The 18,484-nt window shown below is 28.6% G+C and overlaps 1 pseudogene; it reads left to right on the top strand.

The window, feature by feature from the left end:
- Nucleotides 1–10,858: 10,858 nt before the first annotated feature.
- On the top strand, nucleotides 10,859–18,235 carry LOC135151467 (heat shock factor protein HSF8-like; annotated as a pseudogene).
- The last annotated feature ends 249 nt before the right edge of the window (nucleotides 18,236–18,484 follow it).

Raw genomic sequence — 18,484 nt, 5'->3', positions numbered from 1 at the left:
TATTCGACCTCATTCAATTTCAAATTTAACTCAGCAAGTAAGGTCGACATAATAATCGACCTGGACATCACAAAATGCTTCTATTTGATCTCGTTTGAGATTGAACAAAAGCACAATATCAGGTTCATAGGTCGTTCGGCCTCGGCGCCTAAGATTTCAGGATGTTAGATATCGTTTAAGGTCGAATAGACCTGAAGGTGTAACCCGAAACAAATTTGATATGGGGTACATGGAAGGCTTATTCGACCGAGGTCGAATAGTAGCTGAAAATTAAAAATTCTAATGTTCTAATAATCTTAGAACATTAGAATTATATTTCAGAAAATTATTTAAAGGCTCATAAATATTCTAAAATTTTATATTAAATCATGAAAAATTTCAATAAAAATGGAATTAATCCCCTAAAAGATATGAGAATGCTTTCGAGCACTATATTTGTAATAAATATTGATAAAATTACTTGATGTGCAATAAAGAAGGCTCGAAAATTCATGTAAAAGGCTCATAAAGTCATATATAAGGCTCCGAAAGTCATATATAAGGCTCTGGAAACCATGCAAGGACTCTAAAACTTTTGAAATATTTCTACGGCACTTATCCAAAGTTGGGGACCAAATCCTAATTGTGTTTCGATTTATTGTAAGGCCTAAAAGGAATAAAGCCCATTTAAAAGGCCCATACTTGTAATTTATTAATTAATTGCGTAATTAATTAATATAGGCTAAAAGCCCATTGGACATCCACATTTGAGATACGTAGGTTGTGAAACCTCAGGACATGTGCCCTCAACCCTGTTTAAATCCGTATCTAGTCTAACTATGAATCTATCAAGAAGAATGAACTTAAGAGTTCTAGACAGATTGTAACTCTTCAGAGATGACTATCTAGAGTCCTAGACAACCATCAACAACTTAGGATAATGATAAATGATCAATTCTATCATATCTCCAATGCAAACACCTACTCCAAATCAATATCTAAAACTTGATATGTCTATATAGAGAGCTCTACCCCTCACAACTAGGCCCACAGGCCTTGCCAAGCCCCACCTAGGGGTCCATTCTTGGTGTCCACAAACCTCCCCATACTCTTAAAAGCATTAGTTCGCATTTAAGGATGTATTTAGTAGTTTGTATTGGAGTAAGACAATATATATATATATATATATATATATATATACATATATATATATATAGATACATATATATATATATATATATAGTAAAGTTATATGGAGACCACTTATATTGGAGACCGTGGAGACCACTTATGTTCTGCAAGCGAAATATTGCATAAAAACATTGCAAAACGTATAGTTTTGCACATCATGTTGTACAAAATCATTATTTCACTTTAAAATCTTGAATATCATATAAGTTTCGCATGTAGAACATTATAAAATGTTATATTCTACGAAATATATTTAGTTTGCAGGACATTGTTCAACTTGCACAACATACATTATATATTTATGAAACATAGATGATCTTCAACAATTTTAATAATACATGATATTTGTTGAACATACTTCACAAAAGAAAAGTTCTATGGAGACTGATTTTTGTGGAGGTTTTAGAAACTTAATCACAGCCATCCATTTCTTACCCATCTAAGGGCCTGCAGATATTTGTACAACAAGAAAAAAGTCTAAATCCTACATAACATAAAATAATAATTACATAATATTGGTGTTCAATCACCGAATCCTAACAAATAAAAATAATAATTGCATACAAAATAAAGATGTAGTTGGACATTGCTATGATTGGCATTGAACTCATTGTCATTGTCTTGCAATGAATTGAATTTGTTGCAAAACAAAATAACACTTGGATATATCACAAATATGCGGGACAAATTATTAATATTATATATCTAGAAATGCAGAACAAAAATAGTCTAAATTATTAAGATAGTTTTGAATTAAAACCGAAACAATAAATGCAGGACAAGAATATTAATAATACATTACTAGAAATGCAGGATAAGAATACAAGATCTTAGAGACTACAAGATTTACCGTTAAAATAATATGTCAATTAATGGACATGATTAAATATTCTTTGTCATGCATTTCCGATAATATTCATGTAGTTTATAAAATAGATTCTTGGGATAATATTCATGTAGTTTGTAGAATATTACTCGAAATGCAAGACAAGAATATTATCGGAAATGCAGGACAAAAATATTTAATCATATCCATTAGTTTTTATTGTAGTTAAAAGAATCGTAATATTAGAATAGTTATTAGAATAGTTATTGAAAAGAATCGTGATATTAGAATAGTTATCGAAAAAAATCATGATATTAGAATAGTTATTGGAAATTTAATTTATTTTTAAAAAAAATCATAGAAAATATAAATAAGTTCTCAATTAAGTTACCAATTCTTTTCTATTTTAAAATTTTAAATTGATTTATTTGTTTTGTTAGAACCCAATATCAAATACATAGGAGAATCTAAAAATCCAAGCCAAAAATAATATATTAATTTTTTATTTAAAATATTTTTTAAAATGTTTAACAAATATGTTTGATTACAAGGACACCTATCATATCATATAGTAAAAACAAGTAGTAGAATCTTGTAGAACTTGATTTAAAATATTCATTCAAATCAATTTCTATTCAATGATTCTTTGCTAGAATCCAATATCAAACATCTACTAGAATCTCAACATATGATTATAAGATTGATATTAGTAAAATTATAACTTAATTTGAAGTTGTTAGGTGTTCCGTTTGTTGATCATATATGATTTATTATGTGTTCTTTTTAAATAAATTAAAATTTGAATTATCATAATTTATTTAGTTAAGTGATAATTAATTAAGATTCTAGTAATTAATATTATAATATTAATATTACAAATTTACTAAAAATTATATACAATGACTCAAGTTCTTTAATTATCTTTTGCTTTTAATATAAAATTTAAATATGGGAACAACACTTTTGAGAACCCTCATTTCAAAAATAATTGAACGAGTAGTGTAAAGAATCTCTTTATTAACTATATATTATAATAATTTTTTTAATTCAACTTCGTAAATAAATATTTAAAAATTCTACAATGTATTAATCTATAATATTTGAGGGAACATTTTAAAGTAATATAAATTTCATAAAATATCAATTTAAAGATTCTAATATATATTATTCTACATATTTGAGTGAACATTTATTAGAATATCAAGATTAATAACAAAATTGGATCAAAATTATATCATTTTCAAAAATTTGTCATTTCAACATAATCTATCCATGTACAATAATTATGAATAAATTATGTGTAATATCATATTATCATAACTCCTTTATCATATTATTCTATTATTTATATATTAAAAATATCTAATATTTACGGGAACACTACTATAAAATTATCTATAATAACAAATTATGATATTATTTTTATATTATATTAGATACCTTGTAAATGAATGCACAAATGAACACTTATCAGAATCTTAACTCGAATTATTCGTCAAGGAGACTTATATTAAAGCGAACATTTTGAAGAATATTAATTTTTAAATAATAAAATTCTCAAATAATTCATATTAAAATATGTGAAATATCTAAATATAAAAAGTCTTTAAATGAATGTATTAAAGAATCTTACTTTTTATTATCAAATATCAAAATATTCTCTAAGATATTTTTAAAATACTATACTAAAAAATAAATATCAAAAGACTCTCTAAGATATTTTTTATGATTAATAATAAATATTTGTGCCGTGTAAGATTCTTTTAAAATTTGAGATTTTTCTTGTATAAATTATTTACCTTGTGATATTTTTTTGACTATTCTAATATTTTTAATAATTGCATTGAGCGATATTCTTTTGACCGAATTCCATTGAGTGATTCCCTACATGTGAAAAATATAATTCATATCAATGAGTATTAAGACCTTATTAAATTTCAAATTTTTAAATATTTATTTTCAGAAAAACATTTAATAGAATAATACGAGTGAAAAACACTAATTTTTATATATAATTTTCATCAAAAGAATCTGCATAAAAATATGCATCAAAACACATAACGAATGGTTAAATCTTATTAGTATGAATATGAACACTTGAAGAAATCCAATTACATTTAAACTGAATTACCTCTCCTATAGTTAAATGAGAAAATATTTTTCGGATTCCGTTGAGATCTCCTACCTACGACAAAAAAAACAATCTTATCTAAAGATTCTTTAAAATACTATCTTAAATAATAAATTTTGAAAAGATTCTCTAAGATATTTTTTATGATTAATAAGAAATATTTGTGCCATGTAAGATTCTTTTAAAATTTGAGATTTTTCTAATTGTATGAATTATTTACCTTATGATATTCTTTTGATTGTTCTAATATTTTTAATAATTTCTTTGAGTGATATTCTTTTGACCGAATTCCATTGAGTGATTTTCTACATGTGAAAAATATAATTCATATCGATGAGTATTAAGACCTTATTAAGTTTAAAATTTTAAAATATTTATTTTCAGAAAAACATTTAATAGAAAATACGAGTGAAAGATTTTAATTTTTATATATAATTCTCATCAACAAAATCTGCATCAAAACACTTAATGAAATCTTGTTAAATCTTATTCTTGTGAATGTAAACACTTAACGGAATTCCATTACCCTTAAACTGAAATACCTATCATATAATTAAATGAGAAAATATTTTATCGGATTCCGCTGAGAAATCTCCTACCTACGACAAGTTTAAAATTTAAAATTTGAAATTCAAATTAAATACTGATTGAATGATTGAGATATGGATAATATAGAAAAGAAAATCAATTAATTGCAAATCTTATTAAATGTACTTATTAAATGCATTAAATATATTACTGATTGAATGCATTAAATATATTACTGATTGAATGCATTAAATATATGTAGAAGATTACTATAATATCCCTTAGAGCATCTCCAACGGCGTTGGCTATAATCGTTGGCTAAATTGAACCTGTAAGATATTATGTAAAATTTGCTGAACCGGTAAGACATTGTACTTCAATGGTAGTGGCTATATTGGTTGGCTATAATTTAAAAATAGAATGTTATTAATATTTTAGTTTGTTAAAATAGAATATATATATATGAGTTTGATATGGTAATAAATGATATGCAATCATCCTACAGATTTCTTACATACCTGTAGAGGTTCGACAAATATAGCCATCCATAGGAGGTTGGCTAAAATTATAGACAACAGGTTCACGTGGTTGGAGTACGCTTTCTTCAACAGGTTGGCTAAATTTTTTATATTTGGAATGCCAACTCACTTTTTAGCTAAAGGTTTTGTATGGTTGGAGATGCTCTTAAGAATTAGATTTGATTGATTTTTTGATAAATCATAATTTATATTATGATTATAAAATCAACGGTGATTAAGCGGGGTTCTCGGTTTTCTTGATAAGCTGAGTTTTCTTAGGATCTTTCTCATATATATATATATATATATATATATATATATATATAGGAGTAAGATCCTAAGAGAACTTTTTTATCGAGAGAACCAAGGAACTAGTCTATCTGCCGTAGATCAGCCTTTTTAATCCAATGGCTAATATAATTAGAAGATTTAGTAAATATATATTAACAATTTAGTGTAAGGGCATATTCGAACATTGATAGTAAAAAATCATTTAGACGAATATACCATATATAAGCATGATTTGATTGACATAAATAACAAGATATGCAATCAATTAATTGTCTTTTTTATATTCTTCCATATCTTAATCAATCAATTAGAGTATATATTTGAATTTCAAATTTCAAAAGATTCACCATGATGAAAATATTTAATCATCGGAAATTCTTTCAAATATTGTATAAATATGTAATCACAATATTAACATGAGAAATTTACTATATTACATAATGGTAATAGAGAGTTTCTTAAAATATTTATTTAAATCAATTTTTATTTAAAGATTCTGTATATTGTTGTTTAAATATCAAATTATTTATAATTTATTTATAATAATTAAAATTGAGATTCTTTAAATTTTTTGTATTAATATAAATTTCTTTTGACAAAAATAATAAATTAAGTAAAATCCATGTAAATTTAAAATTACTATTAAAATACATTCTTGAGTAAAAGAATTTATTTTTAGATAAGATTATAACATGATTTCACTTATACAACACAACGATGTCATGTAAGAATTCAATACTTTATTTCTATTAAAGATTCTTTAAAATCGTATATTAGGATTTTCTAAAATAGAAAATTAAGATTCTTTAATATATTCACTTATATACAAAATTATTAATAAAACTCTCTTTAATAGAAAAGTAAGATTCTTAAGATTCTTTAAAATATTCACTCATATACCAAATTATTAATAAAACTCTCTTTATAGAATATTAAGATTCTTTAATGAAAAATTAAGATTCTTTATTAAAATTAAGATTCTTTAATACCAAACTGAAAATTAAGATTCTTTAAAATATTCACTTATATACCAAATTATTATTGTTTAATAATAAAACTCTCATTAATAGAAAGTTAAGCTTCTTTAATGAAAAATTAAGATTCTTTAATAGAATTATTATTGTTTTTTAAAATAGAAAATTAAGATTTTTTAAAATATTCATTTTTATATCAAATTTTTAATAAAACTCTCTTTAATAGAAAATTAATATTCTTTAATACCAAATTAAGATTCTTTAATAGAAAATTTAAGATTTTTTAATAGAATTAAGATTCTTTAACACCAAATTAAGATTCTTTAATAGAAAATTAAGATTCTTTAACTGAAAATCTCTGAATGAAACTAATTTTTCAAAAATAAAAAAAATATTAGAGCATTCTAGCATTAAAAAATTATTAATAATGCTCTCTTTAATAGAAAAGTAAGATTCTTAAGATTCTTTAAAATATTCACTTATATACCAAACTATTAATAAAACTCTCCTTATAAAATAATAAGATTCTTTAATGAAAATTAAGATTCTTTATTAAAATTAAGATTCTTTAATACTAAATAGAAAATTATGATTCTTTAAAATATTGACTTATATGCCAAATTATTAATAAAACTCTCATTAATAGAAAGTTAAGCTTCTTTAATGAAAAATTAAGATTTTTAATAGAATTAATATTCTTTAATTTCAAATAGAAAATTAAGATTCTTTAAAATATTCATTTTTATACCAAATTATTAATAAAATTCTTAGAAAATTAATGTTCTTTAATATCAAATTAAGATTCTTTAATAGAAAAATTAAGATTTTACAATAGAATTCAGATTCTTTAATACCAAATTAAGATTCTTTAATAGAAAATTAAGATTCTTTAATAAGAAATCTCTAAATGAAACTAGTTTTTCAAAAATAGAAAAATATTAGAGCATTCTAGCGTTAAAAAATTATTAATTTTTACATATCAAGTATTATGATTCTTTAAGATTCTTCAATAGATTAATATAATTTTTAATAAATTATATTTATTTATTTATTTATTTATTTATTTATTTTAATAATAATCAAAACATGAGTCTATGGAACCTCCATATCTAAACCTCAATATTCTTAAGTAAATTTTGTGATAACACTCCGAAGAATATATATACATTTTTCGTATAATATTCACAATACTAAGATCGTTAATGAAATAAATTAAGATTCATCAAGATGTTCAGTTATGTTTATTTTATAATATATTCTTATAAACATTTTGGTAATATATTAGAATTCTTTAACGTACATCAATAAATTATTTAATTTGTAATTGATTTTTCAGTTAATAATAGTTTATGTAAAAAAATATATATTATAATAGACAACATCTAGTTAAGCAACCACCATATCTAAATTTAAATATTCTTGAGATATTCTAACAATAATATAAGAGAACTCTAAGGAACCTTCATTATGTCAATTAAATAAAAAAAATATTTCATGAATTATAATATTTTCACGCTCACTTAGATTCATTAAATTATTTTTTGAAAATAGATTTTTCTCATGATTCTTAAAAATATATATAAAATAATCTCTAATGTATCGTTACAAGTATAAAAAAATTTAGTTAAAATTCTTTAAAGTGTTTTGTTAAGAATTTTTTTTAAATATATATATTAAAAAGTGAGATTTTATTAAATGTTATTGTATTGATATTTAGTTAAGATTCTTTAAAGTGTTCAGTTAAGAATGTTTTGATATATATAAATATATGTATTAAAAAGCGAGATTTTATTAAATGTTATAATATATTATGTCATTAATTTAATATGTAATGTGACATCAAAAACTATATTATATATAAAATAATATTGAGATTCTTCATGTTGATGTATCAAATATCAAATATTTCTTAAAATATTCAACCCTTTTGAAATATGAAATGTTCAATTTATATTCTATATACCTACACATAATCTAATCTAAACTTCTCCAAGTACAAAACATTCATTAGAACGGAAAACACTAAGCACCTACAGGCTACAAAAATAAGACAACAACAAATGCAAAACAACAAAGATCTTGATACAAATAAGTAAACTCACGTTTAATAACTAAAATTCATCGTAGAAAAAGTCAGCAAATTTTTCATCTGCCAATGATATTCTAAGTTAATGTCATGGATCTCCTAGTCATGTCCACTGAAGCCTCCAGAATGATTTTTCCGTACTTCGACAATTTCAGCGAATCATAAGTAATACAAGGTAGCAATGAATGGAAATGCATTCCTCTACTCTAAGAATATAGAGTCTCAGAACTGCATTAAAATACTCTAATAAACATCCAGCTGGCCAATTCTTCAGGGATCATAGTAAGCAGCACTATGGGCATAACCCAATATCCAAATCCTTAAGTTCACTTGCACTCACAGTTAGTTCTTCAAACACATACAAACTCGTGAATAACTGTTCACCAAGCCTTGTATAATATGATGGCGCTTGCTGCAGAAGGTTCACATAACTTATGTGATGGATTTGGCCCTCCACCTCTAAAGATCCTCCAAATTTTTGAGCAACCTGCAATGATGCTATCTAAAACATGTAAATCTTAACACACATAATCTAGAAATGGTCACTAACTTGGTGACTACAAGTATATTAATGTAGCCTCCACTATTTTCATTTGCCAGTGTCCATAAGAAAAGGGTTGCATATCATGATGCATAGGAACAAGAAACCAAAACTACATAACAAATTTGATGAGGAAAATTTCTATAAATTGCACCAGAGTATTGGAGCAGGAAACGAGTCTCGAATTTCCAAGCCATTTAGTCCCTAGGCAACATTTTTGTGAACATAAAACCTCAAGAGACGTCAATGACCTAAATGGTTCCACTCTGAGATCCCAAAAGACGGTGCTGGTTATAATCCTTAACAACCCAATAATTGGAGCTAGCAATATGACTTAAACGATGGCATCACCACACGAATTACCCTAAAAACAAAAACAAAATCAACACAGAGAATTCACTGAAACATTTTATCAAACCAGTGGTGTGCATACCTTTTTTATCAACAAATAAGTATCAAATAATTACTAAAGAACAACCAATTTATATATAGACAATACCAAATAGTAAGAGTTTCAAGAAAGACTAATCAGTTGAAGGATTGCTTAAAGCTCAAAGGGTAAAAAAAACAACCAATTTATATATAGACAACAAATCTAACATCTCAATAGCTGCATCTGAAATTCCCTGACCAAGATCAACATAAAAATATATTACGCAATACATAGCACAATAGTTGAAAGATTTGAACAAGCTTAAATCTTATCAATTAACAAACAATAAGAAATAAGTAGCATGATAACCTGGGATTCCACACGTAGTGACCACGAAAATTAAGAAATGAAGGTTTCTGAGTTTTTGAAACAAATCAAGCGAGAAGATGATCTTTAAATTAAGTAAGTTTTAACTAAAAAGATATCGGAGGATTGATCTTCCCGTGATCATCTCCCAGAATCTTAATTCTATAAATTGAAGTGATAAAATCTGTTTATGTATGTTTAGTTCTGGACCACATTACCCTTACGAGATAGTTGCTAAAATAGATTTTTGAACGGTCTTAGATGGGATCTCTCAGTTCTCTTGATAAGAAGGTTCTCCCTGGAACCTTACTCATATATATATATATATATATATACTATACCTAAATGACCCACCCCTTATATGTAATCACCCACCTAGGGCCCACCCTCTCCCCTATTCAATCCACCTCGGGCCCGCTAGGGCCTCGCCAAGGCTCCTCACAGGCCCTGGACAGGCTCCAGACAGTCTTAAAGAGCCAAACCTTGACCCACCATGGTCCCACTAGGCCCCGACCTGGCCCTATTAGGCCCCACTTAGATCCTGTCTAGGCCCATCTCGGGGTCCATCCCCAATCCCAAAACCCGTATCATTCTACTAAATCGCATTGGTTTCTATTTAGTTTCTATTCAAGTATTTTCTATTGGAGTAGGACTCTATATATATATATATATAAACATACACACACAGACATATATAATATTTATATTCAAAACCTTCATACAATTTAGTTTGATTCATCTTGTGGGGAGTCATAATATTTGTAAAGTTTTAAAATCATGCTTTCGCCTCGTCATCAGCAAAAACGGGCCTTTTCCTAGCCCATTCTCCGTATTTACAATGTATATTTTGACTCTAAACTCAGGGTTATAAAATCTAGTCTCCAATACATATCATTTCAATTCTCACTTAAATTCTAGTCAAATAGACCATCCTTAAATTTTGAAAAGCTTATACTTTCTTCATATGGCGACTGAAGGTAAAATTGATCTGTCCAACAATGGCGATTCAATTGTAGTTCCATCTTCATTGTTAAAAAAGAAAGTGAACCCTTTTATTAAGAAATTATATGATATGGTTGATGATTCTACCACCGATAGAGTTATATGTTGGGGCCCAATGAATAATAGCTTCGTTGTGAAGGATCCAGAGGAATTCGAAAGAGACATTTTGCCAAAGTGCTTCAAGCACAATAAAATTACAAGCTTCATCCGCCAGTTGAATTTTTATGTACGTCATTTCTTTTTCTATATTCTCTACATTTCTTTTGATTGTTCCTTATTCGAGCGTTTTTCTGTGTGTGTGTGTGAGTATATTTATTTGATGTTTAATCTTTTTGACCGGGGTAAATAGTTTTAATAATATTCATGAAAAATTGATTAACAATTTAACAAAAGATACATGAACTTTGGACATTTGGAGTTGTTTGTTTATGTTCTTGACTACATATCAATTTAGGTTGCTTTTTGATTAATTTCTTTCTTACTATTGTCATTACAGCCTTAAACGGGCTAAATTAGTTATATTTTTCTTATCTATTTAAGTCATCTAAGAACTTGCTAATTAAGTGTTGAGATATAGAGTGTGTATGCAATCTAGATTTTAATGGATTAATGATAATATATGAATTTTAATGGATTGTTAGTGCTTTTGGTTTCATGTGAAGTCTAGCAAATTCTCAATACAATATCATTCAGTTGATGTAGAATTATTAGAATTTAGGCATAAAATTTAAAAATCTCTCCTAATTGAATACCACCAGATTTGTAAGTATAATTTAAAATCCTGATTGAATATCATCAGATTTTTAGGATAATTTAAAATCTTAATTGAATATCTAAAGATTCTTATACATACTTAAAATTTTGAATCAAATATACGTGGATTTCAAGAATGAAAGAATATATAATCTTATCTAAAGAATACTTTTGATTTTAATTCCATATACCTTTTCCTTTATTTAAAAAGGTGTGAAATGAAAAGGAAAAAGCCACTCCCTTTGTTTTTAATATATGACGTTTGACTTTTTGGCACATATTTTTTAGTACTTTGACTGGGTAGTTAAAAGTATTATTTTTATAATCTTCTTTTTCTGAAAAAAAATATGTAATCAAAATTTTAATTCACAAAAAAAATCAATTAAAAATAATAATTTTTACTATCCGGTCACCCCACCTAAAAGTCCGTGCCAAAGTCAAAAGGGTCGTATAAAAAATATAGAGGTAGTAACAAATAGATAAGTAAATGATCCACACATGTTAGAAATTACCTCATACAGTCATGTTAATTAATAACCCGAAAAATGCAATTTTCTTATATAATAGAATATTTCTTAAGCTAAGACTTATTTGAATAATACTTAAAATGTTATAATACTTTTATATGTATTTGCCTCTCCAATATGTGCTATATATAGAGTTAATTTTGATACAAAAAATATTTGCCAATTTCAGTATTAACATAATTCCATTTGTTGCAGCTAATAGCTACCTTGTTGTTTTAACTATAGTCTTTAATTTATTTTTTCTTTTGACTTGAGTCTTGTTTTTATTGTGTCCAAAATATGCATCACACAGCACCTATGCCTAGCTTCTTATCAGAAGGAAAATAAAAATTCAAATTTTTAGTTTATATTTATTCAATATTCTATTTAGTTCAGTAGAGAAAATCAAATAAATAGATCAAGGGATTATCCAAAAGTGTGACATAAACTGGTACATTACCTAAAAAGAGAGATTTCATCAATTATTGAGAGAAATGTAGGGGCTTGTTCAAACCATAAGCATTTTTCAACATTATACACCAAAATTAGCCATAGATCATTTTAGATCATGTTTGGTTGGCATTGTTGTTGCAAGCATAAAATTATGGCTCAATCGAACTCGAGTCCAAGTTATTTAGTCAAATTCGAGCCTAAAATTGACTCGACTGGGCTCGTTTATGCCCTAGTGAATTTTCAAGCATTTATTCAAGCAAGTTATCTTTGTTATTGTTTTGTTCATATATATATTGTTTCTCAAAGATGTCCTATCAACAAAGTTAACAAAATTCGGCACAACTCCGTGTGATTCTGAGTGTAAAAGTAGCAACCAAGAACTTGAATTTAGTCCCTGTTTCTTATTTGCTAGATTATCTCATCAACAGTTTCGTCTATAATCTTTTACATCCCTGTGCTGCAAAATGGCTTTTCACTCGAGAATAAGGCGTGATCCACAAAAATAAATGCATGTCTTACATATTGTGTAGTTAAATGATGTTGATATTTGCTACTAATCAAATATGATCAGTTTTCACCTTAGTATTTCTAATCTATTTCGTGTTATTTGAACAACCTGCAGGGATTTAAGAGGGCTGATCCTCACTTGTTGGAGTTCACAAACGAGGGTTTCGTAAAAGGCCAAAGGCATTTGCTCAGTAGCATTGAACGTCGTGAATCTAATCATAGGCGAAACCAACAGCCACATCATGCACATAAAGAGAGCTCAACAGTTGAGACATCTGCTCAAGGTGGTAAACCTGTCGTGGAGGAAGATATTGAAGGTCTCGATAGAGACTTTAATAATGTCCTCAAGCAGGAGGTTGTTGTGTTGAACAAGAAGGCGCATACAACTGTTACACAGTTGGAATCTATAACACAACGCCTTACTGGAATCGAGCAAAGAGACCAAGGAATTATGTCCTTCCTAAAGGCTGTGAACCCTGACTATGAACCTGGTATTGACAGTTTCTCCCCTGGTTCAGATTTAATCTGGGGCAGCTCTTCGATGAGAGGATAAAATCGATGGATCCTGAGGACTCCACCCCAGAAGCTGCAGTACCAATAGATATCTGATGTGCACCTCATCTTTGTTTGGAACCTTTTCTTTAAAACATCTGTACTATGAAATTAATTTTGGTTCTAAGATCCACATTTAGGGTGGACTATCACAGATACATTCGAATGTCCTTTTAAGAATGATTATTTTTGTCAATTTGAATCAAAATCTGGTTATGTTGACATTCTTTTAAAGCAAACATAGTATGTTAGCATAGTCATTCTAATTATCTAATCTAAGTGTTTTTTAAAACAGAAAATGGTAGTTGTCATAATACTTTTTCCAAATGATAATAGTATCACCTATATAATATATTATATGATGGATCGTATACATACACGTCCACAAATTAAAATACGTTTTATATAGTTTCACGTCGTTAATTGGGATAATTTTAGATTCTATAGCATTCTCAAACTGAACGATTACTTTCATGTTTAATAATGAGTTTTTACCTGAAACTCTCCTCATTTCTTATATAATAGTAAGTTTTATTGTACGTGACGTTGTATACTAAAAATTTATGAATTATTTTTTCTTACATAATTATGCAAATAAACTAGTTTAAACAAGAAATAGGTTAATCTAACACAGATGGAGAACCTATAATTATTGTTACATATTGTGTTTACAAATCTAAATAAAAGGAAAGGAGTACATCTACGAATAAATACTCTATATGTTTTTCCCATTTGTTTATAACTGAGTTGAGCACAGAGATGAAGAAACACGTATAAAATAGTAAAAAGAAAAGAAAAAGTGAATAAAGTGATAAGGTCTATCGATATTTAGTTGATAAATTTTAAAGAGTGAGTGAGAATTTTTATATTATTAAAATTTATCACATGTTGAAAAGTTTCGAAATATAAATAATTGAATGATACATTCATTAAAAAAACATAAACAATTAGTAGGAGTGGGCGAGTAAATAACATATAGAGTATTTTACATGTTGATGGCCGGACTTTATAATGAGTTTCAATTTCATGGCCAGACATTCTGATTTTCAATTTAATGGTCAAACTTCAGTTTCGTGTTTAAAAAATAAGGACCGACTTCCAGACTTCCAATATAATGGCCAGACTTAAGTTCTGAGTTTCAATTTTGTGGCCAGACTTTCAGATTATTTTGATTTTTGTAATGTAGATTTGATTTCGATATTGTCAATATTAAGGAAGCCATCGTTTTGAAACGCGAAATTGAAGTGCGGCCATTAAATTGGAAATCTGAAAGTCTGGCCACAAACTTGAAACTCGGTATAAAGTCTGGCGAGCGACCTGCAATTTAATCTAACATATATAAATTGATTACTTGCGATTGAGAGCGCGCAAGACAGACATTAATAATTATGTGCTCAAGCTGGAGGTCGCCGAGACATTAATAATGTGCTCAAGCAGGAGGTCGCCGAGTTGAACAAGAAGGCTTAGACAACTGATACACAATTAGAATCAATAATACAACGCCTTGATGGAAAGGAGCAAAGACACCAAGAAATGATGTCCTTCCTAAAGGCTGTGAACCCTATCTATACACCTGGTATTGACAGTTTCTCCCCTGGATCAAATTTAATCTGGGGCAGCTCTTCGGTCGCTGAGATACTAAAATCGATGGATCCTGAGGACTCCACACCAGCTGGTGCACTACCAATGGATATCTGATGTGCACCTCATCCTTGTTTGGAATCTTTTCTTAAAAACGTCTGTATACTCTGAAATTAATTTTGGTTTTGAGATCTACATTTAGGGTGGACCAACACAGATACATTTGACTGCCATTTTCAGAATGATTATTTTTGTCAATTTGAATTAAAATCTGGTTATCTTGGCAATTTTTTAAGGGTAAACATAGCATTTTTTCTAAAACGGAAGATGGTAGGTGTCATAATACTTTTTTCAAATGATAATAGTATCACCTATATAATATATTATATAATGGATCATATACCGACACATCCACAAATTAAAATACGTCATATATAGTTTCACGTTGCTTGAGATAATTTTGGATTCTTTAGAATTTTCAAATTGAACGATTACTCCTGACAAAAGAAATAAAACTGAAAGATTACTTTCCTGTTTAATAATGAGTTTTTACCTGAAAAACTCTCCTCATTTCTTATTTATTAGTAAGTTTTATTGTATGTGACGAAGTTGTATATTAAAAATTTATGAATTATTTTTTCTTACATAATTATGCAAATAAACTAGTTTAAACGGGGAATAGGTTAATTTAACACAAATGGAAAACCTATAATTATTGTTACAGATTGTGTTTACAAATCTAAATAAAAGGAAAGGAGCAAATCTGCGAATAAATACTCTATATGTTTCTCCCATTTATTTATAACTGAATTGAGCGCAGAGAAGAAGAAACACTTACAAAAAAAAGTGAATGAAGTGTTGAGGTCTATCGATATTTATTTGATAAATTTTAAAGAGTGGGTGAATTTTTATAATACTAAAACTTATTACATGTGGAAAGTTTGGAAATATAAATAATTGAATGATACATTCATAAAAAATAAGCTTAAACAATTAGAAGGAGTGGGCGTGTAAATATCAGATAGAGTAAATTACATGTTGATGGGCAGACTTTATACCGAGTTTCAATTTCAGGGCCAGACTTTCATATTTCCAATTTAATGGTCAAACTTCAGTTCCTTTTAAAAATACGGACAGACTTCGAGATTTTCAATTTAATAGCCAGACTTAAGTTTTGAGTTTCAATTTTGTGGCCAGGCTTTCAGATTATTTTGAATCATGTAATGTAGATTTGATGTCGATATTGTCATATTGTCGATATTAATGGTAGCCATTGTTTTGAAACGCGAAACCGCAGTCTGGCCATTAAATAATTAGAAATCTGAAAGTCTGGCCACAAACTTGAAACTCGAAATAAGTCTGACCTTCGACCTCTAATTACCTCTAACATATATAAATTGATTACTTGCGATTGAGAGATTGAAATCATATTTTGGCATGAATTCAAAACTCACGGGGATGTAAAATGTTATTCGATAGAATATATATTTAATTATTTATATTTATTATTGATGTTTTTTCTTCCCATATTAGTTATACGTCATATTTAATTAAATATTTATTAGTTGAATTTTAATTAACTGGTAATAGAGGAAGAGAAAATTCCACGGAAAATTTTTACTTTAGAAATATATTTAATTTGAATATCACTTGTATACTTCATTTAGCATTGAAATAATTTGTGATAAATTTATTAGATAATATAATACATTATATATGTATATATAGTCATCAAGAGGTTTGTCCTGCACTCTCGTCCTGCTACTAAATTCAAACTCTGGTTGTATGTTGTAACAAAAGCCTTAGGTTAAGTTTTTATCATGTTTTACTTCATTGTGCAGCTTAATTGCTTTCACTTAATACCAGATAGAACATAAGAAAATACTTGTTTAATATATAGTGTAACTAGATTATATTGAACATTTCTTAAATTCGATTTATTTACACATTATCATATCTAACTTATGTTGCGGTTATGTGAATAACCAGGGGTTCAGGAAGGTTGATCCTGACCGATGGGAGTTCGCAAATGAGGGTTTCTTAAGAGGCCAAAGGCATTTGCTAAAAAGCATTGTACGTCGTAAACCGGCTCATGCTCAAAATAAACAGCCTCAGCAGCCACATGGACAGAGCTCAACAGTTGGGGCGTGTGTTGAAGTTGGTAAATTTGGCCTTGAGGAAGAGGTTGAGAGGCTGAAGAGGGACAAGAATGTGCTTATGCAGGAGCTTGTCAGGTCGAGGCAGCAGCAGCAGACAACTGATACACATCTACAAACATGGTACAACGCCTTCATGGAATGGAACAAAGGCAACAACAAATGATGTCATTCCTGTCAAAGGCTGTGAACAGCCCTGGATTTTTGGCACAGTTTGTACAGCAACAAAATGAGAGCAGCAGGCTCATAACTGGAGGCAAGAAAAAAAGAAGACTTAAACCAGATGTTGTTCCAGATGATCATCCAGTCACTCCTGCCGATGGGCAGATTGTCAAATACCAGCCTTTTATGAATGATGGTTCAACTGCAATGTTCAGTCGTATGATGTTGGATGCATCTCCTCAGTTGGAAACCTTGACAGGTAATACCAATAGTATTCATTTTGGTGATGTAACATCGTCATGCAAGGCATTAGATCATGGAAGGGCTCCCCTTTGTACGTCTGGAGGGACACCGACTTCAGGGATATCAGATTTGCCATTAGTGACAGGTGTTACAGCTGTTGGCCCTTCGGAAGAGATTCAGTCTTTACCGGTAGGTGTCACTTCTGATGCAGTGAAAATGACTCCATTTCCAGAGATAACCCCCCTAGTTGGTTCGCAGGAGTTGCCGGCCGTCAATCTTTCTCTGAAAAACATGCTTATGCATGAGCCTCGCTTACAAGTGGCTCGAGAAGCCAATGTTGATAACAGCATATTTCTGAATTCAACCTCATCAACTATGGATGAGAACATGTTCCTAGATATTGATAGTTTCAATTCTGATTCTGATGTCACACTACAACAGATTCAGCATCACACAACGGTTTTTGCCCGTTGTCTGAGACCACGGAAAACCGTGGTCTATCGAGACGCCGTCTGATATGCGTATCAGACAACGGTGCGCACCGTTGTGTGATAGTGCTGAACACGATGGTTTACGTTAAAAAAATTGTTGTGCAACACCCAGAACCAACAACGTTTTCTCTTAAACGTGGTGTTGTTAGAAACTCTTCATAACAATAGTTGTTTTCAAAAATGATGTTGTTAGGGAGGATATCCACAACAGTTTTTGGATATATTTACTTGTTAATAAGAGTATCAGACAAGATTGTTTGCGTTATAAAGGCTC

This window comes from Daucus carota, chromosome 3 (genome assembly GCF_001625215.2).
Source record: "Daucus carota subsp. sativus chromosome 3, DH1 v3.0, whole genome shotgun sequence".
Lineage (NCBI taxonomy): Eukaryota > Viridiplantae > Streptophyta > Magnoliopsida > Apiales > Apiaceae > Daucus > Daucus carota.
Note: the sequence above shows the minus strand (reverse complement) of the source record. Positions and strands in the feature narration are given on the sequence as shown.